Source organism: Geotrypetes seraphini, chromosome 15 (genome assembly GCF_902459505.1).
Source record: "Geotrypetes seraphini chromosome 15, aGeoSer1.1, whole genome shotgun sequence".
NCBI lineage: Eukaryota > Metazoa > Chordata > Amphibia > Gymnophiona > Dermophiidae > Geotrypetes > Geotrypetes seraphini.
The window spans coordinates 29270090-29294407 of NC_047098.1; the positions used below are offsets into that span (position 1 = coordinate 29270090).

The following is a 24318-nucleotide window of genomic DNA, read 5'->3' on the forward strand; positions in this document are numbered from 1 at the left end:
GGCATGTAGGGCTCATGGCGGGGTTCAGATGGGGGTTTGGCTGCTCAAGTGTGCTTGCTCAAGAGTCCTGCTGCACAAGGGATGGGAGGGAGCGGAAGGATAGAAGCTGGGCAAGGGTCTTGCTGCACTAGGGAGGGGAGGAAAGATGCTGCACATGTGGGGGACAGAAAGGAAAGAGAAAGAATTGAGGTGAAGGAGAGGAATGGAGAGATGATCTTGTACATACCCCGAAAATAAGACCTCGTGCAATTTTTGGGCCTAAAATTAATATACGACACTGTCTTATTTTCGGGGAAACACAGTAATAGTATATATTGTAGTAGTTACTGTCCATGCCTCTAGCACTGACAGGACTCTTCCATCCCAATACCTCATAACCCACAAAGCATTTCAGAAATGTGCATTAATCAAAGCAGAAGTTATATTTTACTGATAAAGACTTCCATCTGTAGGTTTTTGTACTTCTGAAACAATTACCTTTTCATACAGCAACATTAGAAACATTAAAATGAATATGGGGTGAGGAGCAGTAAGGAGGGGCAAAGGCAATATTTCAGCTTTACACTAACATTAACACCTTGATATATACTAGATACTTAAGAGATGAAAACTGTGGAATGGAAGGGTGTAAGTCAATTTTAAAAAGTAACTTAACTCTCACCCCTCTACAGTTCTAAGCAAGGAACATACACTTTTTACATTAAAAAAAAAACAAAAAAACACAAGGACTAAAAAAATTAAGATGTGAAGCAAATCAGTCACCAGGCATCACGTAGGATTAAAAATAAGAGGTTTATAAAATCAAAGAATAACTTTTTTAGTACCAGAATATACTCCTTTTATTTATTTTTTTTAATTTATAAAAGTTTAAAAACAGCAGTAGTGCATAGTATAACACAGCTAATGAACAGATGCATATACAGAATTTACTATACAATGTACAGTATATCTTTACAGTGGTCACACAGTTCAATAAGATTCCCCTTTATCAGATTAACAATAGTTAAACCAAGGGGTAAAGAAGTACAACCTAAATAAAAAAAATAAAAATTGTGACTCCTACCACCGTATACATTTTTAGAAGTTACTTATAACAAAGTGTTAGTTGTGCTATGATGAGGGTATGTACAACAGTTGAACATTTTGGGGTTCAGTTGACATTCGTATGCTTATAGAAATACTGGAGGCCAGACACCAGTTAAAGGCAGCCTGCATTAGTAATGTGTGTACGAATAACCTTACCTTTGAGCTTCACCATTTTATTCAAAATAAAGAGCTCAGACTGGGGTTGGTTTGTTGTCCTGTCACTTTTCTCCCCTCAGGCCAGCTAAGAATAGAAGGAAGCTGTGTTCAGTGAGTCTGCTGATGACCTTTGGGCCCCAGTATGTTTTAAGACACCAGTTTTGAGCAAAATGGGCTCTATCTCCTTGGTAAACTTGGACGCAGGCCACCTGCCCTATTTATACCCCATACAACAATCCCGATTCTGCTACCTCTTACAGTATAAGGATGAAGGCAGCTATTCAGAAATTGGCTTTGGCCACTTTTATATGGAAGCACAAACAAGATCTGAAGTTCACACTATTCTTGCATCAGTCTTCTGCTTCTGCCACAACCCTAGAGAGATGCCTAAAAAAGAAAAAAAGGGAGTGGAGGCTGTTTAAGGATGAACAGGTCGTAAGGGGGCAAGGAGAATGTTTGAGGAAAAAAAGACAGTGGCCCAGCCACACCTTGAACTACTGGTACATGGCAAGAGTGGGAGGAAACAGAAGAGCGAGGGCACTTTAAACCATTTTTCAAGAGTCTGATCATAGTAAGTCCCACTCTCCTTCATTCCTCTATGGTCCATGGTTCTAAAGTTCACTTTAGAGGTCTAACTCAGAGAATGGACGAGTTACAAAGTATATCCCTGCTCTAACAGTTCCCAACAGACTCAAATCTGGTCATCTATAGAAGATGGCACCACTATCCGTTCAATTATTGTAGGTTATGATGCTCAAAAAGGACCCACAGATGAATTAAGGTATACGAATCTGAAAACTTTGAAGATCTCAAACTGTCAACATTTTTTGTTCCTTTAAGAGCAATCTGTAAAGACTGCAGTTTGCCCCAGAACCTGCAAGACCTGAAAATAAAAGCCAGTGGAAGGAATTTAAGTTATGCAATTTGGAGGTATAGGATTTGAAATAAGTGACTAGAGTCTAGATATAGACGCTCTAAGAAACTCCAGGTTGATTGCTTTTGCAATGGATCATGATTAAAATGTAATGAACCACTGTAAGATATATATATATATATATATATATATATATATATCTTACAGTGGTTCATTACATATATATATGTAAGATATATATATATATATATATATATATATATATATATATATATATATATATATATATATATATATATATATATATCTTACATATATATATGTAATGAACCACTGTAAGATATATATATATATATATATATATATATATATATCTTACAGTGGTTCATTACATTTTAATCATGATCTATATATGTATCTTACAGTGGTTCATTATATTTTAATCATGATCCATATATATATATATCTATATCTATCTCATGGTGCAGAACTTCTTTTGGCTTTTTGCTTGAGTAAAAGCCTGGAATGACAAACTGCCTATGAACCTTTTGGCTTTCAGACCTAGACCCTCCTTTACCACTCTGCCTTTATCTTTCATAGACTACACAGAACGATATGAGCACATGCTGGATACAAGGTAATAGCTCAAAGGGGGTTAAGTTAGCACATGTAATACCAAATTGTCAAGGCTTCAACCTTGGCCACTGTCCATTTACACATGGACAGTAGCCAGGATTGAAGCCTTGACAACTGGAGCACAAGTTTCATACTTCTACTATTCAGGCTGTGTCTGACTATATAAATGTTCTTTGTTCTACTTCTCTCTGTGACTCAGGCTGGTGGTTTTAAATTCATTCAGACCGAGCTGAATAGTTGATGTAAATGACTCTCCCTATCCTGTATTCACTGGTCTGCTCGAGAAGGCACTTTCTGAACTCCAGCAGGAATCATGCCCAGATCATCTCTTTGCACAAGAGCTCACCCACTCAAGTAGGCCTGCAGTAGACCTCTTGCACAACTCGCCCTGCTCTGTGTAAGAAAGAGCAAAGGACACGTATCTGACTGAGCAGCACTAGCTTCTTGGCAGCAGGAGGCTGTTTACTGGCTCATGCCTGAAAGGTCACTAACTTGGTGCGTCTCCTCCCTTAGATCCTGCTGTGGAGGGTAATGCAGTGCTCAGGTGCACTGTCCTTCAGCTCATCCCACTATGAATATGAACAGAGGGTATATCCTGTTCAGTCAACATTCCCGGAAACTGACTGGAAAAGTTAAGAAAAATAAAAATCAACAACTCTACGTCATAAAAACTAAGGCTCCGATAAGCTTAGTGACCTACAAATTCCTACAGCAAGAGCACAAAGCAACAGGTAAAGCACTGGGGAGATGCTGTGCCAACTCCTGAGGCAATCAATATTACATACGCATTGCATTTACCTTCAGGCACATTATGTCTTAGCTGGTTTTACCCTTTTTATGGGGGAGACGATCAATTTCAGATGCTTCAAATGTAGCAGCAACACTTAAGGCCAGTATTACACACAAGCCCTAAAAAGATTTGCCCATTATAAGAGAGCAGAAGCTGGTGTACAAGATACTATGTGACTAAGGCATGGATAGGCAGACAAGATAAGCCATAAGGTCTTTATCTACCTTCATTTTCTCTCTGGTTTTCTTTTTGATATGCTTAGGACAATATGCCATGTTCACCCCACAGGAAATCTTAGCAGGCTCCAGTACTCAGAAAAGTAGTAACAGCCATTATCTGTCCATGACAAATGGACATGTATATTGGTACTACTAGATCTCAATGTTATCACATTAGGTTAAAAACTTACCGTATTTTTCGCTCCATTAAGATGCACTTTTTCCACCCCCGGTACCTTTTTTTAACTGGCGGTGGTCCAGCACGGTCTCCTGCTGGACAGCAGCCTTTCTCGCTGCAGAGCAGCGCATAAGGCAGGAGTGCGACTTTTGTGCTTCCTGCCTGGTCCCGCTCCGTGATTGGTCGCGCTCCTGCCTTTTGCGCCGCTCTGCAGCGAGAAAGGCTGCCGTCCAGCAGGAGACCGTGCTGGACCACCGCCAGTTAAAAAATATAAGAGTTTGAGCAGAGACGCTGGTGATTTATTCAAGGTCATCAGTAAATTGAAGTAGGGTTAGAACTTGGCACAAGTTTCCAGATTTGAGCTAATCAGACAGTTATATCAGAACTCAAAAGAATTCTACACCAAAATGCCACACCCAGAGAAGAGGGAAAGCAACACCAAATGCCAGACTCACCTTTAATTTACATTTTTTATATTCTGCTTTAACCTAAAGCTCAAAAGTGGATTACAAATCAGTAAGACGACATAATGTACTACAAAATATAATTCTATGAATGTCATAAGAATTATACAAAACACCACAATCTTTCTTGGCTAGATCTAATATATCTTCTCATTCCAACATTAAACAGATTACTGATGGTGGTTCAGTCAAATTTCCTAAAAACTTTATACAGTATAGGACTATTAAAGGACAAAACACTTTTCTCATTTCACATAAGCAGTGACTTTGAGGAAGTCAATCTCTGGCAGCAAATTTCTTTTTGTTACACATATGAGCATTCAATAATTTACCTCAATAGGAAAGAGTTTCAAAACAAAATTGTTTCATTTTTCAGTATAGTTCCCCGATAGCTCAATACACTTAATCCACTTTTCCTTCAATGATTTAATCCCTTTGAAAATAATTCTTCTGTTTGACCTTCAAACCAGAATGGCACAGCTTCCAACATCTTCATCACTTGAAAACCACTGTCCACAGAGAGATTTCTTCAAAACTTGAAACAGGAAATAATTAAAGGGAGCTAGGTCAGGACTGTAGGGTAGATGGTTCAGTGCTGAAACCCACATTCTCAGATGGCATCCTAAAGGCCCTGGTCCTCGCTTTCAAAACCTTCCATGAAACGATTCCATACTACATGAAAACTAAACTACAAATCTACTTCCCAAAGCGACCACTGAGGTCCCAAGGAGAAAAATGACTGACCATACCTCCTGGTTGCTCCCTCAAAACTGAAACAGCCCGCAAACGCTCCTATCACATTTCATACCCAAATTTTGGCAGACCATCCCCCCCCCCATCTGTCAGATCACTAGATGGACTCTGGAACTTCAGGAAGGCCGTGAAAACCTTGCTCTTTACTAACCCAGCGCCTTAAAGTCATTCACCCAGAAATGCCACTCAGTCAACACACCTACGCCACCTAATCTCACCAGATGCTACTTAGTGCATGTTTTATTGTCATGTCTATATTGTAAATTATTATCATGTCTATATTGTAGTTTATGTAAATTATGTCATCTCTGTTCTGTCTGATTATGGATGTACTTTGTAACCCATTCTGGGCTCCTTTGGGAGGACAGGCTAAAAAATTGAATAAATAAATAATTGTCATGACATGTGTACCAATGCATTGTTTTGAAGAAGCAGCATGCCTGCTGTAAGTTTTCCTCTTCATTTCCCCTTCATTGACTCCCGTAAAAGCAATCATAATGCTTCCCGGTTATGGTTGTCTAGTGTGGCATGAACTCCAGAATCAAAAGTCCTTCATCATCCCAGAAGAGACAGTTGCCACAATTTTGTCTGCAGATTTATCTGTCTTGAATTTTTGGGGGGTGAGGAATGACTTGTACTTCTACTGCATTGACTCCATTTTGGACTCGGGATCTCTGAGATAGACCCAAGTCACCAAATGATGGAAAAAAAAAATTCATTTGGTTCTGACAGCACTGGAGCTTCAAGGCCTTCTGACATGGCGTCAGCATTCTTGGAATCCATCTTGCACTAACTTTGGACATGCCCAACCTTTCATGAATTATTTTCCAAACTATGCCTGCTGAGATGTCCATTTCTTTAGCTATTTGGGAAATCTTAATTCATCTGTCTGACAAAATTAAATCCTCAACTTTTTTGCACATTTCTGTAGAAGTGTGAGGGTCATCTTCAATGGATTCTACCCCACTTAAGGTGCTTGCTCCAAAATTTTCTTTATAGGATGTTGAGACAGGCTCACCATAAACTGCAGTCATGCTTCCTTTGGCTTTTTCCCTTCTTTTGTAAGAAATGTTATCACATAACAGTGCTTCAAATCTAGCAGTTTCTTACTTGATTTGCATGAGGACTCTCCTGACATCCTGTCTCTTGGAATATTAGACTTGCACTGAGCTGCAACTGTACATGAGTAAGACTGAGACATATCACAACATGCACAGACTTGTTTCAACATACTTGCTACTTTCTTTCATACTCTGGTAGATAAATTATTGAATACCCCTTGCAGGGAGATTGAATGAATTAGATAGGTTGGAGACAGTGCACTCAAAATAGTTAAAAAAAAAAAAGCGCATTACCTTTTCTGTTTCAATGAAGATTCACTGCATTCCACAAGGAGAAGAAAATGGCCAGCCTCAACAGTTCTTCAACTGGCAGCTTTAGCTGGTACCATAAACATAAAGCTTGCCACTGAAGAACTGCTGCTGGTTAGCCAGAGTAACAGGATCTGTGGGAGGGAAATGGTATGACTTGAAAACAGAAGAAACAGCATTAGAGAACTGTAGAATATCAAAGGGAGCTCTCTCACCAGCAAAAGATTTCCACAGGCTCTTCTAGGTCTGGCACCACAACATTAAATTAACTAGCTGGGTACCATGAAAATACATTTGCCAATCTGTGGCACAATACCCCACCAAACACCTGAGTCAGCGGGGCACAGTAAGTTCCTACTCATCAATTGCGGAGACCCAATGATCCTAGACTTCCCACATGGCATAGGTGTGATGAGAACAGGCCAGGGAGCGACAGGTTCATCTCCAGTTCCAAGGTGCTGAACTGATCTTGTGATCTTGGACAAGAAACAAGGCTGGAGCACCTGAGCATTTAGAATGAAGAACAGGAGAGTCAAAAGCAATGTAGGCAGCACCAATATCTACCTGGCTAATGTAATCCTCTTAAGTAGGACTGCACAAATAGCTATTTACTTGCTGCTTTTTATTTAATTATTGGGATTTATTAACTGCCTTTTCATGAAGAGATTCACCCAAAGCGGCTTACAATATATTGAATAGTACTCAAATATTTTTCCCTATCTTTCCAGGAAAGATCACAGTCTAACTGCGGTACCCGGAGCAATGGAGGAATTAAGTGATTTGGCGAGAGTCACAAGAAGCAGGCTGGAATTGAACTCACAACCTCAGGTTGCCGAGGCAGCAGCTCTAACCACTGGACCACACTCTTCTCCCTTTTTATATGTTAAAACTTGTCTAAGACCTTCATTTGATGGCATTTACACGCCTCCATTTAGAAACACATACTCAGTGGTTGAAAGTAGAAACATGATGTAGATAAAGGTCAAATGGCCCATCCAGTCTGCCCATCTGCAGCATCCATTATCTCCTCTCCTTAAGACAACCAAGTTACTTCCATTGCTTTATCATACCTCTCAGTAGTTCAATGCATACTATGTGGTGGTTGCCTCATTAAATGTTAGCCTCTTTAGCACAAGTTTTTTTTTGCACGTTAAAAAACTAGTGACATTTAGTGAAAGATTACCTCATTATGGAATTTTTCTCATCCTAAATTTGATGTATTTTCAAAAAGTCTTTTAGGGCCACCTAAATGCACACATTTAGATATTCTCATAATTTAAAATGGACAACCTATTCACTATCAACCAAATTAAGTGGGTTATACAGAAAGCCAACATTTTTTAATGGCTTAGGACATGAGAATCCTTTTACTTAGACCTAGATACACACTAGTTCTTATGAGATACAAAATGGGCAAGGACCCCCCCACCTTCAGAGAGGACCAGAGTTATTCCCTCACCATGGAGGTTCAGGAGCCTTCATCTAATTCCCTCAAACATTCATAGCACTGGTTGAAGAGTCTCATTTACCCAGGGTCTTTTCAAATTATAAAAACCTTTCAAATTTTATGTGTTATACAAGTAAAATACAGTATAGTAAACATTGGGAACAAAGCACTATTTTTCACCATCATGCTTGGCTCGCTAGGGGCATACAGACTAAATTAAGCCTTTTGAAGGCTTCAATCTGTGTTAAATTTCACATATACTTAGCTATATAACAAAGCAGATAATTTAAAGATTGATAAGTTAAACACACAAACAGTAAACTGTATTCAAAAAGAGCCACACACAAACCCAACCGTTAAGAAAAGAAAACTATGATGAGCTCCATTATGCCTTAGATAAAGTGAAGGCCAACATAACAACAGGAGGGCAATTACAGATAATTACTCTTAAAGAGTCCTGTCTCTCTCCCTCAAGTCCAAATCAAATGACAGTTTGTGCTTCAATACCCAGTTAGAACTGGTACAATTATTCCCTAAACTGGCACACTACCATCATGACCCAACAGCTTTCCTCCTTGGGCCCCTCAACATCCATAATCTCAGGATTCAAGAGGGAAGACATTCTGAGCTACAAACAGTTCAGCAGTAGGATAGTAATTCTCCTCTAAAGCTAAGCATGAAAGCCATTAAGGCCAAAAAGTCCAAGGGCTCCTCAGTCTAAAATGAGAATTAAGGACTTATCCTTACAGCAAGGAGCTAAACTACAGTTGATGTTAAACAGGGGGGCTTCAAGATCCCATTCAGCTATGATTAGGAGGCTACATATGCCTGCCTCTTCAGCACTGCCCCTTTGCATTTAGAGCGCTAGTGAATGAAGCATCAACAGGGTTCTACATTAAACAGGGATGCTTCCAAGCATAGCAGATGACTTCAACGCACAGGAAAGTGGAGCACCCCTTGATAAATAAGGCCAAATCCTTCAGCTGGGATGCCAAACATTCCACAAATGCCTGGTGCTTATGGTATGAATTCCAACTCATCTACCGGCTGTCCTGCACTCTGCCTCCTCTCACTGCAGACCTTTACTGGATGAATCAGCAGAGAGCAAAAGGCCTTCACACTTCCCTTGACTCCACAGTTAAAGAAAAACCCTTGTATTGAAAGGCATCTGGAGGGAGGGAGGTGAGAGAAAGTCAGATCTTTGCAGAAGTGCCACATAACTTGTCTGAGAAGCAGGTCCAAAGCTCATAAAGTCATCCATTCACTCACTGTCATGAGATGCTGTGTTAGCAGAAACCTGTGCAAATAAGATACAAAAATCACAATTCTTGACATTTGTAATTTGCGTGTCTAGATTAATCCTGAACTTATTCTTGCACTGAAACAGGTTCCAAAGTCACTGCAACAAGTTCTAGATATTGCCAACACAGGCCTCAGGTAGAGCTGGAGGAAAATTCAGTTAAGTCAAATACTGAAATACTTTCAGTTTTTCAATTAAAGGAGCTTTCAGAAAAAAAATACCACAGATCTTATCTCCTAAGCATAAAACAGAAAAGCTAAGCTGCCTCAGTCAACAGTAATACCGGGAGAAATGCAGAGAAATGTAAGGCAAACTGCCATTACAAAGAAAAAACCTGGCAACATAAAGGAAGGTGGTTCAAGTTGTCCAATGTCTAGCAACCATAGTTAAGATGGCTCATTGAGATTCAGCAAGTCTTAATCTTCCTGACCTGCAAAGGTTTTAGCTGATTCCTTGAGAAAAAACCCTTCTTAGTACCACAGAAGGAAGAGTACTAGGAAGAAGTAGGACCTTTCTAAGGCATATTTCCTCATTCCATGTTTGGAAAAAAAGAAGAAAAATTAGATCAGGCCTTAAGTTAACAAAAAGCAGTGACAACATTATTACATATTTATCTAGACCGTTATTGCAACAAAAAACTATCAGAGAGCTACTATAGTCAATGATTTCTTTTTAAAAAAAAACAAACCAAAAAACCCTTTCTAGTAAGAATAAATTCCTACTACAGAATCAACGGTTTTTAGGTAGCACCCAAAATCTGATTTAAAAAAAATATACAACAAGCAGTCAAACTACTATACACATCAGCTAGTCTTAAAAAAGCAACTAAACTAATTTTGGCCTCTCTCTGGATGTGATCAGAAGCTGAAAAGGTGACAGAGCCCGGGGAATTTAATGCCTCTCCCTCCACCCTTCCCCCTCCCCCCTTCACATATGACTCGATCTGGAGCTGGGCCAGAGATGTTGCGATTCCCAACTTCCCCCAGTGTTGAAAATCTAAACTGCAGGTTGCATAAGAATGAATTGCAACCTTCTGAAGTCCACAGCAAAATACAGAAAGTAAGCAGAAAAGAAAAGGGCTGTGGACAGAAAGGGTCAGAAAAGGGCAGCACTAGCTAAAAGTGTTATCAGGAAGTCAAATCAGAAGACCCTTGTAGACAAAATCCAACTACAGAACTCCGACCACCGCCACCACTGCGTCTGACTTAATATTCTGCATATAAAAAAAAAAGTCTCTGGTGAGAGTTCCATCTTGCCTAGACTGCCTTTCCCACCCCCAGATGGCAGTGCAATCCCCATACCCCCAGAGTGTCCCCCTACTGTCTGGCAAATGCCCCTCCTCCACTGCGTGGGTCTCTCTCTCTCTCCCCCCCCCCCCCATGTCCCGATGTAGGGGTAGGTCCTTCCCACCCTCCTTACATCTTTCTTTCTTCCTCAGCCCCTTCTCTAGTGGGGGACCGACCTAGTGGCTACGGCAGAAGGTTGAGAAGGCAAGAGTTCAGAGGCACACCTCATCCTTGGTTTCCTCAGGCACAAACTTACATCCTCTGGGACAGGGAGATTATCTCCTGCAGCTGGACTGCGACTCACCTTCAGCTCCGTTCTGAACGGGGTCGTTAAATCCGACATCCATCTTGCCAGCCTTCCTCTCTCCCATCCCTCAGTGGTATATCCCCCTTCGGCCACCCGTCTCCGTTGGATCTCTCACGCCCCACCTTCCCCCCTGTTTGTCTCTCTCGGTCCCCCTAAAATCTCTCCACCCTCTCCGCGTGGCCATCTCTCTTCCTCCCCTCAACCCCCAGCTTTCTCGCTAACTCTCTCCCCGAGACGTCTGTCTCATTCTTTCTCGGTGCCCGGTGGGCTCACAGGGTGTGGCCGGAGAGGCGCAGTTCAAGTCCAGCTCTGGAGTAGCCGCCCGTGACTAGAGGGGCATTTTCTACCCTAATCGTCCCCAGTCCGCTCTTTATGGCTTTTCGCTGCCAAACCCCTTCCCCCCATCCAAGTGCTGCTAATTCTGTCAACCCCACCGTCCACCCTCTACCACCACCGCCGGCTCCCTCTCAGTTCACACCGGCTAGAGCCCCGATCAGCTGGCAGCGTCATGACGTAACTAGCGACTGGCAACATAACCAACCAATCAGCTCTCGCGGTTTACAACGGCGCCTCACCCTACTAATAAATCCTCCAGAAGTGGCAGGCTGCTCCCTGCGCCCCCGGCCTCACGCACGGCTGACTATCAGGGAAGAGCGACCAGTGAAATAAAAGCAGCTTTATAACTCCCGCCTGCAAAGTCCCGATTGACAGCAGATTCACCAATGATCGAATAAGCGTTCTCTTGTTCTCCGCCTACTTCAACGCGTACGCTAATTTGTGACGTAATTAGAAATGACCCAATCACCCGACAAGACTTGATCAATAAAACCTGATGTATCCGCCTCTTTTAGAAAATGCGAAAGGAAATGTAGTTTTTTTTGTTCATGCCGGCTGCGTTTCCCAGGTCTCTTTGCTCTTCTGTGAGTTGGCACTTTTAGATGCTACTAGCTGATGCCCCGGTGTTGCACGGGTATTTAATTATAGCAATAACACTGTAAATGGATTCAAATAAAGATACTTTATAGTGGTGAATGAAAGTATTTTTTTACAGCTTAATAAAAAGTACAATATTCAAATAATAATGTGAAATATTTGACAAAATGAATACAATACAACTAACGCAAAACGTGATTATAAACAACAATTTTAGTTTCACCTCCTGGAGCAAGAACATATAAATTCTTGGGTGAACCCACCCTTGAGCAAGCAACATAGAGTTGTGGGCTGCGAGACCCCCAGAACATATCAACCCAGGTAGTGAGGGATCAGCATACCAAGTCTCGTTCAAATCGGTGAAGCCGTTTTTGAATTAATGTGAGAATGGCAGCTTTTTACATATTTTCCATTGACATGAATGGGTGAAATCTGATTTTCTGTTTGTAGCTCCGCCCACGTGTGCAGGTGGGCCGCGAGACCCCCAGAACATATCACCCCAGGTAGTGAGGGATCTGCATACCAAGTTTCGTCCAAATCGGTCAAGCCGTTTTTGAATTACAGTGAGAATGGCAGCTTTTTACATTTTTTCCATTGACATGAATGGGTGAAATCTGATTTTCTGTTTGTAGCTCCGCCCACATGTGCAGGAGGGCCGCGAGACCCCCAGAACATATCACCCCAGGTAGTGAGGGATCTGCATACCAAGTTTCGTTCAAATCGGTCAAGCCGTTTTTGAATTACTGTGAGAATGGCAGCTTTTTACATTTTTTCCATTGACATGAATGGGTGAAATCTGATTTTCTGTTTGTAGCTCCGCCCACGTGTGCAGGTGGGCCGCGAGACCCCCAGAACATATCATCCCAGGTAGTGAGGGATCTGCATACCAAGTTTCGTTCAAATTGGTCAAGCCGTTTTTGCGTGATCGCGGCACATACACACACACATACATACACACATACATACCTCCGATTTTATATATATAGATTGCTGGCAGTTATTGAAGGGCCAATATAGCTGTTTTTATGAGTCAGGTGTACATAGGGGTTTTTTTTCTTTTTACAATTTTACATAAAGCTGACCTGTAATGAAGAATTGATTGCATGTATAAAACAGAAAATTTTATTCATGTGTCTACTTCAGCTGCCTACTTAACTTTTCGTCACATCTGCATCCAACCATTTCGTTTTTTTGGCTAAGATCAAGATTAAATTCTCAGGTTTGCGCGCAGCCCGTTCTTGGCCCAAAAGCTGAAGCTGAATATTATGGGGAGCCACCCGGGAGCATAAAGATGCAACAATTATTGCCAAGGCAGGAAAACTAAACCCCGAGGCCTATTAGATGTTAAGTATCTATTACTGATCTTGGGAGATTCCTGCTAAATTTGTTTTTTTAGCCATTTTCTGTGATGGGATGGAGCAGACTACCCATTTTTTTTGTGGTGAAGGGGTACATCTATTTGTTACACAATTGTGACAGTATAGATAATATTTTTAATGACTAAAGTTGTATACTAATATTGTTTGTATATCAACAAAATATAATGTATTTGCTTATGTATGTGTGGATATCTGTAGTAGTGCTAACTGCTGAATTTGTTGTAAAGCTGCTTTGAAAAAAGCAGGATGCAAATCTAAAATCTGAGATTATGCTGTATTTTACATATGCCAAGTCCATATCCCTTTAAATCAATCCAAGCTACCCTAGTAATAGTTGTATTATTATACTGTACTAACATGCTTTGCTGACCCATATATAAAAGTCCTGGCTGCAGTACTGTATATACTCAAATTTAAGTTGAGGTAACCTTTTCCCCCACAAAGAGGAGGAAAAAAGGTTGACTCAAATACAAGACGGGGGAAGGGGGTTAATATTCATGTGTTGACTTGTCAGGCTCTACACCCAGCCCCCCTGCCAGACTCTGCACCCTGTTCCATCTCCCTGCCCTGTACCCCCTCTCTCCCGATGTCCTGCAGGCCTCCTTGAAACCTGCCATATGACCTGGTGGTCCAGTGGTAGGTCGGGACAGGAGGGATTCCTCCGTCTCCTGTCCTGGATAACTCAACAATTTTCTTTTTTTCCAAAGAATCATTTTTAATTTTCAAAATAAATATACAAAATATATGACGACATTCCCTATGTGCGGGTGAGTGTTGTCATGAAGAATGGGTGGCCCAACCAAGAGCAACTGAGGTCGGGTTTTGTGCATATTTCTGCGCATTTTTTGCAAAAAATCACAATAATACACTGCTGTGACACTTCTTCCACATGGCACTTTGTGTGTAATGATGATGCCTTCATGATCATAAGCAAAAATCATCATTTGACTTTTGATTGAGCTCGTCAAAATTTTTTGGGCTGTGGGGAAGATGGAGCTCTCCACTCATCAATGAAAAACTACACAAATACGGCTGGGAAGTGTTACCTCATGCTCCCTACAGTCCAGACATGAGTCCACCAGACTTCGACCTTTTTCCAAAGTTGAAACAACTAATGCTTGACATAATTTTTTATCTCTGGAAGAGCTTTTTTCTGCCGGTACCCGAGCCATTCAGCAACTGAACAAAAACGGTGTCTTGGATGGAATAATGAAGCTTCCCGGATGTTGGGACTATATTGAAGGATTGTAAAGAAATACTTGAAAAAAACAAACAAACATGTAAATTAAAAAAAAAATAAATAGTGTGCATTATTTATGAAATGACCCTCATATGATAGACGTCTGTAAAATCCTGATTGGCATGGATATGGTTACCGTATTTTTTCAAGCAAAGAGAGCCTCATCCCAGTCCTGCCCCAACACAAACCTCTCCTTCCATAAGCTCAGGGCTGCATCTGGAGAGCCTCTGAGCATGTGTGGACATGAATTAATGACATCACACGAATGCGTGGACGCCTTCCAGATGTGGCCTTGAGCTCCTAAACCCAGATAAACTGCCATGTTTTCAAAAACCACCCAGACAAACCTCTAAAAAGAGGACATGTCCGGGTAAATCTTGGAAATATGGTAACCCTAGGAATGGATAAATACTGTATGACTCAATTGTTTACTCTTTCAGAAAGTACAAATACTAGGGGGACAGTCCATGAAATTACTGAGTAATAATACATTTAAAACTATTTGGCAGCAATATTTTTTTCATTCAGCCTGTGGTTAAACTGGAATTTATTGCTAGAGGATATGGTAAAAGCAATTAGCATATCTGGATTTAAAAAAGAATTAGACACATTCCTGTAGAAAAAAGTTTATAAACCATTTATTAACCAGACAGAACTGGGGAAAGTCATTGCTAATCACTGGGGGTAAAGACATGGAATCTGTTTACTCTTTAGGATCCCACCAGATACTTGAGAACTAGACTAACCACTGTTGGAAACAATTTACAGGATTAGACAAAACTTTGATCTGACCCAGTATAGCAATCCTTACATTCATATAACCAAGAAAAAAGACTGATGTGAGCTGAGAAATAGCCTCTCTTGGCCTTTTCTTTCTTTTTTTTTTTTCACTGAGACTGAAAACATGTGCAGTCATTTACCACATGACCCCATGCACTGGTTGTACTCAGACCAGACTGGAGGATTAAACATCCTGTAAAAAAAAAAAAAAAAGTATGTTTTTTTTTTTTAAGGATTAATTACTCATCTAATAATGTTTAGTTGTGATAGTGAGCACAAATTGTCAGAAGAAGTGCAGGGAGCTGGCCCCTTGGTCCAATGACAGGGTGACCTCACATCCACCAGCTGTGCCATCCCCTTTTCCAGCCTCTCCACCCAGACACAGGGCTGATTCCACTGAGGGAGAATGAGAAGCATTTCCTGTAAGTATACAGGAAACCCTCCCACTTTGGCTTGAGGAGTTCAAACTGGTAGCTTCCCCTTCTCCAGACACAGAACTTGAGAGTAAATCAAAGAATCAACCATCCGCATACAGCTCACTGGAGTTGCACCACTGACAGGGAAGGTCAGTAGAGAAGTAGACATTGCCTTAGCTGAGGAAAGAATGGGCAAGAGAGAAAAGATAAAATGAATTTTAACCACATCTAGAGGGATCCATTAGATCTCCACAACACTTCCACAGAGCCCCCAGTAGTGTGAACTTCCTTATCATGCCGCTATCAAGTTTCAAGCTTTCTCACATCAGTGTCTTATCATTATCCACAGGGGCTCCAGCGACATGAACTTCCTCACTGCAGTGTCATGCCACTATCTATGGGAGCTGCAGTAGTGTGGACTTCCTAACAGCGGTCCACGGGGGTTCCAGCAGTGAAAGCTTCCTCACAGCAGTGTCATGCCACTAACCACAGAGGCTCTAGCTGTGTGAGCTTCCTCATAGCAGTGTTGTGCCACTATACACATGGGTTCCAGAAGTGTTAATTCTTTTCACAGTGGTGTGCCACTACAGGGACTAAAATTCCACTTTCCTTTGTCTATGCTTCAGTTTACTGAACTATTTCCAGTAGACTATTTTAATGATGTCACAGTTCAATATATGTGTGACATCACAGTCACTTTTTCTTTCGGGGGGGGGGGGGGAAATAGATAAGAATAAGCACTGAAGCCTCTTCACTACATACAGTAATTCTAATTTCAGGCTGTTTTTATCAGAATTATTCTGCATGAGAAAAGTAAGTCCAAAAACCACCTTTCTATCAAATTTTTATTAATTAATTCATTAATTATATGAGCCTCAGCCCCACCACTCCACCGCCTCAATTTATTTCATCACGGTGAGCTTTACGTGGTCCTATCCCCACTGGCTCAAACAAACTTTCAATCTCTCAATTCATACTGTTTTCATAAATTTGTATCTGTTTTTAAAGTGCTTTGTGCTTTATGTTATGTGCTCTTTTATATTCCCGAAATAAATAAATAGATAAATAGATAATTATAAACTTGGGTGTGATTGTATGTGATGATCTTAAGGTAGCCAAACAGGTTGAAGAGGTGATGATGAAAGCTAGAAGGATGCTAGGGTACCTAGGAAGAGGTATGGCCAGTGGGAAAAAGGAGGTATCGATGCCCCTGTATAAGACTCTGGTGTGACTTCATTTAGAATATTGTGTGCAATTCTGGAGGCCACACCTTCAAAAAGATATAAAAAGGAAGGAGTCGGTCCAGAGGAAGGCCACTAAAATGGTGCTTAGTCTTCATCATAAGGTGTATGAAGACAGACTTAAAAATCTCAATATGTATACTTTGGCGGAAAGATGGGAAAGGGGAGATGTGATAGAGACGTTTAAATACCTACATGGCATAAATGAGCATGAGTTGAGTCTCTCACTTGAAAGGAAACTCTGCAATGAGAGGGCATAGGATGAAGTTCAGAGGTGATAGGCTTAGGAGTAATCTAAGGTTGGTAGATACGTGGAACAGTCTCCAGGAAGAGGTGGTGGAGATAGAGACTGTGTCTGATTTCAAAAAAGCCTGGGATAGTCACGTGGTATCTCTTAGAGAAAGGAAGAGATAATGGTTATTGTGAATGGGCAGACTGGATGGGTCATTTGGCCTTTATCTGCCATCATGTTTCTATGTTTCTAACTTGTTAATGTCCATGGAAAACAGTTAATTTCAACTTCTTTAACTCCTTTCAGAAAAACATTCTGCTTGGATCTGAGCCTTCCAGTGTTCCTTTGTCCATTTCTTTCCCCTTGTCTCATTCTCCCTAATATCCCCCTTCGCTTTCATTGTTCCCTGGTCTCCTCCCCAGTGTCCCCCTTGTCTCTTGCTCCCCAGATGTCCCCTCCTCCTTTCTGTTCTTGTTTTTCTGTTCCTCTCTCATATTTTTTTGAACAGTGACAACAGCATGGCCCAGATAGAGCCATCTCTCACAAAGCACAGGTGTTGTCCTTATTTGGCTGCTCTGAATGCCTTATTTGTCTCTAATGAAGCTGGTGAGGAACAGTGGTGGCAGCAGCTTGGGCTGTGGGGGTGTAACACTGCCCACCCCTGCTGGTCTGCCTCCTTAAACAGGAAGTGGGAAGATGAACTGTAGCTAAAGTACCCCAAGCCTTCTTCAACTCCTACTTTTTCCACTGGGGGCAGTATAGGCAAAATGGTGACTAGTCGGGGTTTCCATATGGCTCCAGAAAAAGGAGGACGGATTGAGATATCCTGGTTTTACTTCCAATGAAGCAAAGAAAGTAGAACCCAGATGCAGTGGCGTACCTAGGGTATGTGGCACCCGGGGCCCATCATTTTTTGACAACCCCCCCATGTAAAAAAATATTTATTGTAATGACCATGAAATGGAATAAATGGTCAGAATAGAAACAGGCAGTGAAAATTTTCTTATATTCCAAACATAAAATAGCATAAATTATGTCTGAATTGTCATGACATCAGAAGTACATATGGAGTAGTTGCAGGTGATGCTTGGGACAGTTCTGATTGTGTTAGTTCGGTTTTATGTGTTTTTTGAATAGAAGAGTTTTTATTTCTTTTTGAAGGTTTTGCAGTCTGTGGTCGATGTCAATTGGTTGTAGAGTTGGGGGTCGAGTGTTGCAGCTCGAATGACTAGGAGGTTGTCGAACAGTTTTTTTCTTTTGACGTTTTTGGTTGGAGGGTGTGTGAATGGTGCGTGAGTTCTCCTATGTCTGTTTGAAGTGGATTGAATTATTTAGCTGAAGAAATTAGTTACCCCCTCATCCCACACACATTAATTCTTTTCCATTTTTGTTCCCATTATAAAAAACACTGATAAGTTCCCAGAAAAAAAATACATTAAAATAAGAAGTGAAAACAAAGGCCCCTACAGATGAGAACATAACATAAGAATAGCCTAACTGGGTCAGACCAATGGTCCATCATGCCCAGTAGCCCATTCTCATGGTAGCCAATCCAGGACACTAATACCTGGTCAAAACCCAAAGAGTAGCAACATTCCATGCTACCGATCCAGGGCAAGCAGACACTTTCCCCATGTCTTAATAACAGATTATGGACTTTTCCTCCAGGAATTTGTCCAAATCTTTCTTAAAACCAGCTACACTTTCTGCTTTTACCATAACTTCTGGCCACTTCATTTTTAAGTTTAGATCTTTCCTTTCAAACAGAGACCTTGCTAGATGTCAAATACAGTACAAGGTAACTTCACATGGACTTAGCTGTGCAGGAAATGTGAATCTCCTCATACACCCACCATATAGTGCAAAAATGTGCAAAGGTCTGTTTTTTTCTTTCGATCACTACATAGCCTAATGCCACACAAGCAGCACTGTTACAAACATATTCTGTAGGTCAATGCTAAGGATAACAAAGTTTCCTTCCTTGGACCAGAAGGAGATACTGATAAACCACTGGAAGAGATCCCAAAACAACACCCAAAGACCCACTCAGTGTGTGAACCAGTTGAGTGGAGTGGACTAACTGGGGGGTGGAAATGGGCCCGGAGTTTGCTCAGCAGAATTTCCCAGACCACCTCTTCCTCTCAACACATTGACACGCTGCCACCACCACCACTAGGAACACCTCACTGGGTAGGCCAGCTATGCTATAAACTTTATAAAACACGTTATTATATTTTCTTATAAAGCACATATTTTAACTGAACTCTCTGACATCCTCAGCCTTTCCATTCACAAAAATAGAAGGAAGAAAAGTTCCCATTTCCTGCTGTCTCATGTCCCCGGCCTATACAATATTTTTTTTCTGCAGACCCTTCAAAAGTCTGACCAAATCCTCGTTTCACTTGCATTATAAAGTACTGAGGATGCAATCTCTACCCAATCCCAGGTCCTAAAGTCTAAGACAGTAGCGCAAACTAATGCTTCCAGATTCAGGAAAAAAAATTTTGATTCGATTCAGCCTATTGAATTGGTTTTTCAATTCGATTTTCCTGCCCAGTTGGGTGATTTTTTTCAAAACTCCTGGTGGGTTTTATAGCTTTTTCACCCCCTTTGGCTTCTCCTAACCACACTGGTGCTGTGGTGTAAATAAAATAAAGAAACAAAAAGGACTTTTCCTCTCTCTGTTAAATCCTAGCTCACATTTGCAGTCCAACACCAGCTCTGGCAGGATACACATTTCAAATCTGACATATTATAATCACAAAACAGAAAATAAAATTAATTTTTCTACCTTTTGTTGTCTGGTTATATTTCAAATCTTGTTGGTCCAAGGCTCTGGTTTTCTTCTGATAACTTGCTTGCCAGGGTCTCCTTCTTTCTTCTTTCTGCATGCTAACCATCCATCTGCCAACTCTGTCCTCCCTTTCCATTTCCCTTCCCTCCCCAGGAAGTCTGGTATCTTTCCTTTTTTTCATCTCCCTCCACAGATCCACCTTTTCTTAACTACCCTTTCATCCGGCATCTCTCCCTCCTTCCCCACCACCCCAGAGTCCACCATCTCTCCCTTTCTTTTCCCAATTACCCTCCTATCCAGTATCTCTATCACTCCTCCACACCATCCCTTGTGTCCAATTTCCCTCCCTTTCTGTTCCTTCCCTCCCTAAATCCCATGGTCCATCATCTCTCTCCCTCTCCTCTATTTTCAGACCCATTATTTCTTCCTCCCCCCCCCAAAGTTTGGCATATGCACATCTCTTTGAACACCCCCTTCCCTCCGTGTACTTCTAAACCAGGGTCCCCCCCAAAGGCCTGTCCCCCCTTAAAGGCCTGCACCCCCCTTGTAGGCCTGTCCCACCCCTTGAAGGCCTGCCTGCCTGTCTCCCCTTGTAGGCCTGTCCCCCCTTGTAGGCCTGCCTGTCCCCCCCTTGAAGGCCTGTCCCCCCCCTTGAAGGCCTGCACCCCCTTGAAGGTCTGCACCCCCCCCAAAGGCCTGCACCCCCCCCGAAGGCCTGCACCCCCCCGAAGGCCTGTTCCCCCCTTGAAGGCTTGCACCCCCTTGAAGGTCTGCACCCCCCTTGAAGGCCTGCACCCCCCTTGAAGGCCTGTCCCACCCCCTTGTAGGCCTGTCCCACCCCCTTGTAGACCTGTCCCCCCCTTGAAGGCTGCCTGCCCCCCCTTGAAGGCCTGCCTGCCCCCCCTTGAAGGCCTATCCCTCCCCCTTGAAGGCCCCCCGAAGGCCTGTGTCCCCCCTTGAAGGCCTGCCTCCCCCCTTGAAGGCCTGCCTGTACCCCCCCCTTGAAGGCCTGTCCCCCCTTGAAGGCCTGCCTGCCTGCCTGTCACCCCCCTCCCCCTTGAAAGCCTGCCTGCCTGCCCGCCCGCCCCACCCCGAAGGACCACTCGCCCCCCTGGCCTCCCCGCACCACCTATGAAGCAGCACTACCTATGTTCCCGGCCTTGCCGTTCGGTCCCCCCACCCCCCGAAGGACCGTTCGTCCCACTGACCTTCCTGCACCACCTATGAAGCAGCCGCAGCAGGATCGCGACGCGATCCCTGCTCTGCTTAGGCGCTGCTTCCTGCGCCACGGTCCCGCCCCTCCTCTGACATCAGAGGAGGGGCGGGACCGCGGCGCAGGAAGCAGCGCCCAAGCAGTTCAGGGATCGCTGACGCTGCGGGCTGCTTCACAGGTGGTGCAGGAAGGTCAGTGGGGCGAGCGGTCCTTCGGGGGTGGGGGGGACTGAACGGCAAGGCCGGGAGCACCCCCTCAGGGCTGGCACCCGGGGCGGACCGCCCCTCCCGCCCCCCCCCCCTTGGTACGCCACTGCCCAGATGTCTCAATCTGTCCTCCTTCCATTGCTTTCAATGGAAGTAAAACCCGGATATCTCAATCCATCTTCCTTTTTCCTGGAGCCATGTGGTAACGCAATCTAGTGGAGGTTATGGTGCAGCAGACAGTGCGAAGCTTCAGAGGCACACACTAGTCTCAGCTTCCAGCATTTCTTTTTTGTCCTTGCATAGTTTCTGTTGCAACTCTTGAGAGATCCACTTCCTTAGAAACTTCCAAGGACATCACATGTTTCTCTTTTAGATGCCGGCATCACTGGCATATGGTCCTCATTCCCTTGCAGTTGAGATAGGCAACAGCTCAGGTCAAAGGCACAAGACACCCATTGGTAAATGTGATGACACAAGGACTGAGGCTAAGGCCAGTGGGGAGTACAAAAGCTCCAACAGACAGTACTATGCAAAATGTCATCTTTCAGAAGTTAAGATAGAGTCTGAATTTAGCTTTCTGCATTTATATGTGTTACTGATATTGTAAGATGCTTGGCAGAGCTCAAGAAAACTCCCATTCCTTTAAAGGCGCTAACATATAGTTAATCAGAATTAATGACCTCATTTTTCAAAAATTACAAATATTTTAAGTTGAGTCTAGTTTAATGTTCATTCTGCAGATGGAAAGTGAATTCCGCTGCTCAGCTTATCATAGATCTAGGCTGCCTGTCGTGACCCTGGGAAATCTCCGAACAGAGAACGTTTTATTGATATCTTAGACTTAGCTACCTTATTTGTAATACTTTTAGTCTGTTATTTGTTTTAAATTTGTATGAGTTGTAGAGTTTTCCTGCCCATTTTATTTTTTTAAAAATGTAGGGATACTTTTACTAAGCTGTGCTAAAAAGCGGCCTGCACTATTTTTAGCTTGGCTCTAAAATGGCTGACATCGCTGTTCTCCTATTAATGGTCATGCGCAAATTGTGAAAATAGCACATGGCCATTAGCCCTCAAAGCCACCTCTTTAGTAGACATTAAGGGCTCCTGCACTAATCAGTCAATGCGCGCCAGTGACCAGGCGCTAACCAATTAATGCAGAGTTCACCTATTCTCCAGCTCCAAACACACACCCTGGGCTACAATATAAAATGTATGTGATAACACATAGGAAGTGTACACTGAGCCTGCTATTAGCGCGTGACTCTGGAGCATGTACCATTAGCGCCGTTTGTAAGCAGAGCTAAACACACATTAGTGCTTACCAACACTTAGTAAAAAGACTCCAGGAAAGCTCAGATGCAGGCTACAAGAAATACAACCAATAACAATTTAAAAATCAACAATTTATCCTAGGCCAAAGAAAGTCCTCATTATGGAAAGAAAGAAAACCCCAAAATACAAAGAAAACAAAGCAAACAAGAAAAGAAAACAAGGAACATGCAAACTTCCTATGTTATGCATCTGCTAAACAGCTATATGTCCCACATCACCCCTCCAATCCAAGTAATAAAATCAACCTGTGTGATAACTTTATGTTTCTGATTCATTTCTGATTTACGGTGTGGTTTGAATATATGTGGATATAGTAAATGATGATAGATAAAGACCAGTACGTTCCATCTAATCTGCACAATAATGTGGCTAGAGTTGTACGTGATACAAGAGGGAAAATGTTTGAGTACCTATATGTAAACCACTTTGAATGTGGTTGTGTAACTACAGAAAAACAGTATACAAATCCCTATTCTTTCCTTATCCCTTATTTGAACCAGGCCCTTGGAACACACCTAACCAGTCAAGTTTTTAGGATGCCCACAATGAATATTCATGAAATAGATTTGCATACAATGCAAATTTATGTCATGTATATTTATTGTGGATATCTTTTTTTTTTTTTGCATTTTATATTATACATATGTCACACAAAATGAAACACAAGAAATAATAGAAGCATGATGGCAGATAAAGGCCAAACAGTCTGCCCATCCGCAGTAACCATCTCTTTCTCTCTCAGAGATCCCATGTGCCTATCCCAAGCCCTTTTGAATTCAGACACAGCCTCTGGTTTCACCACCTTTTCCGGGAGACTGTTCCACGCATCTACCACCCTTGCTGTAAAAAAGTATTTCCTCAGATTACTCCGGAGTCTATCACCTCTTAACTTCATCCTATGCCCTCTCATTTCAGAGTTTCCTTTCAAATTAAAGAGACTCAACTCATGCGCATTTACATTACGTAGATATTTAAATGTCTCTATCATATCTCCCCTCCTCCGCCTTTCCTCCAAAGTATACAGATTGAGATCTTTAAGTCTGGCCCCATACGCCTTATCACGAAGACCACACACCATTTTAGAACCATTCCTCTGGACCGACTCCATCCTTTTTATATCTTTTTGAAGGTGCAGCCTCCACAATTGTACACAATATTCCAAATGAGGTCTCACTAGAGTCTTATACAGAGGCATCAATACCTCCCTTTTCCTACTGGCCTACTCTCCCTAAGCAACCTAGCATCCTTCTAGCTTTCATCATCACCTCTTCAACCTGTTTGGCTACCTTAAGATCATCACATTCAATCACACCCAAGTCCCGCTCTTCTGTCATGCACATAAGTTCTTCACCCCCTAAACTGCACCATTCCCTCAGATTTTTGCAGCCCAAATGCATGACCTTGCATTTAGTTGCCAAATTTCAGACCATTCTTTAAGCTTTGCCAGGTCTTTCTTCATGTTATTCACACCATCTGGCGTGTCCACTCTATTGCAGATTACGGTATCATCCGCAAAGAGGCAAATCTTACCCGACAATCCTTCAGTAATATCGTTTATAAAAATGTTAAAAAGAACAGGCCCAAGATCGGAGCCTTGAGGCACACCACTGGTAACATCCCTTTCCTCAGAGTGATCTCCATTGATCACTATCCTCTGTTGCCTTCCACTCAACCAGTTCCTGACCCA

General features: G+C 42.3%; 1 long non-coding RNA gene across 2 annotated transcripts; it reads left to right on the forward strand.

The window, feature by feature from the left end:
• Positions 1 to 15561: 15561 nt before the first annotated feature.
• On the forward strand, positions 15562 to 16693 carry LOC117348900. Of its 2 annotated transcripts, none has more exons than XR_004537064.1 (2): positions 15562 to 15619; positions 15963 to 16693. It is a non-coding gene; the product is annotated as an uncharacterized LOC117348900 (long non-coding RNA). The 2 variants fall into 2 exon arrangements; XR_004537063.1 differs by having other exon boundaries at positions 15594 to 15762.
• Positions 16694 to 24318: the final 7625 nt, after the last annotated feature.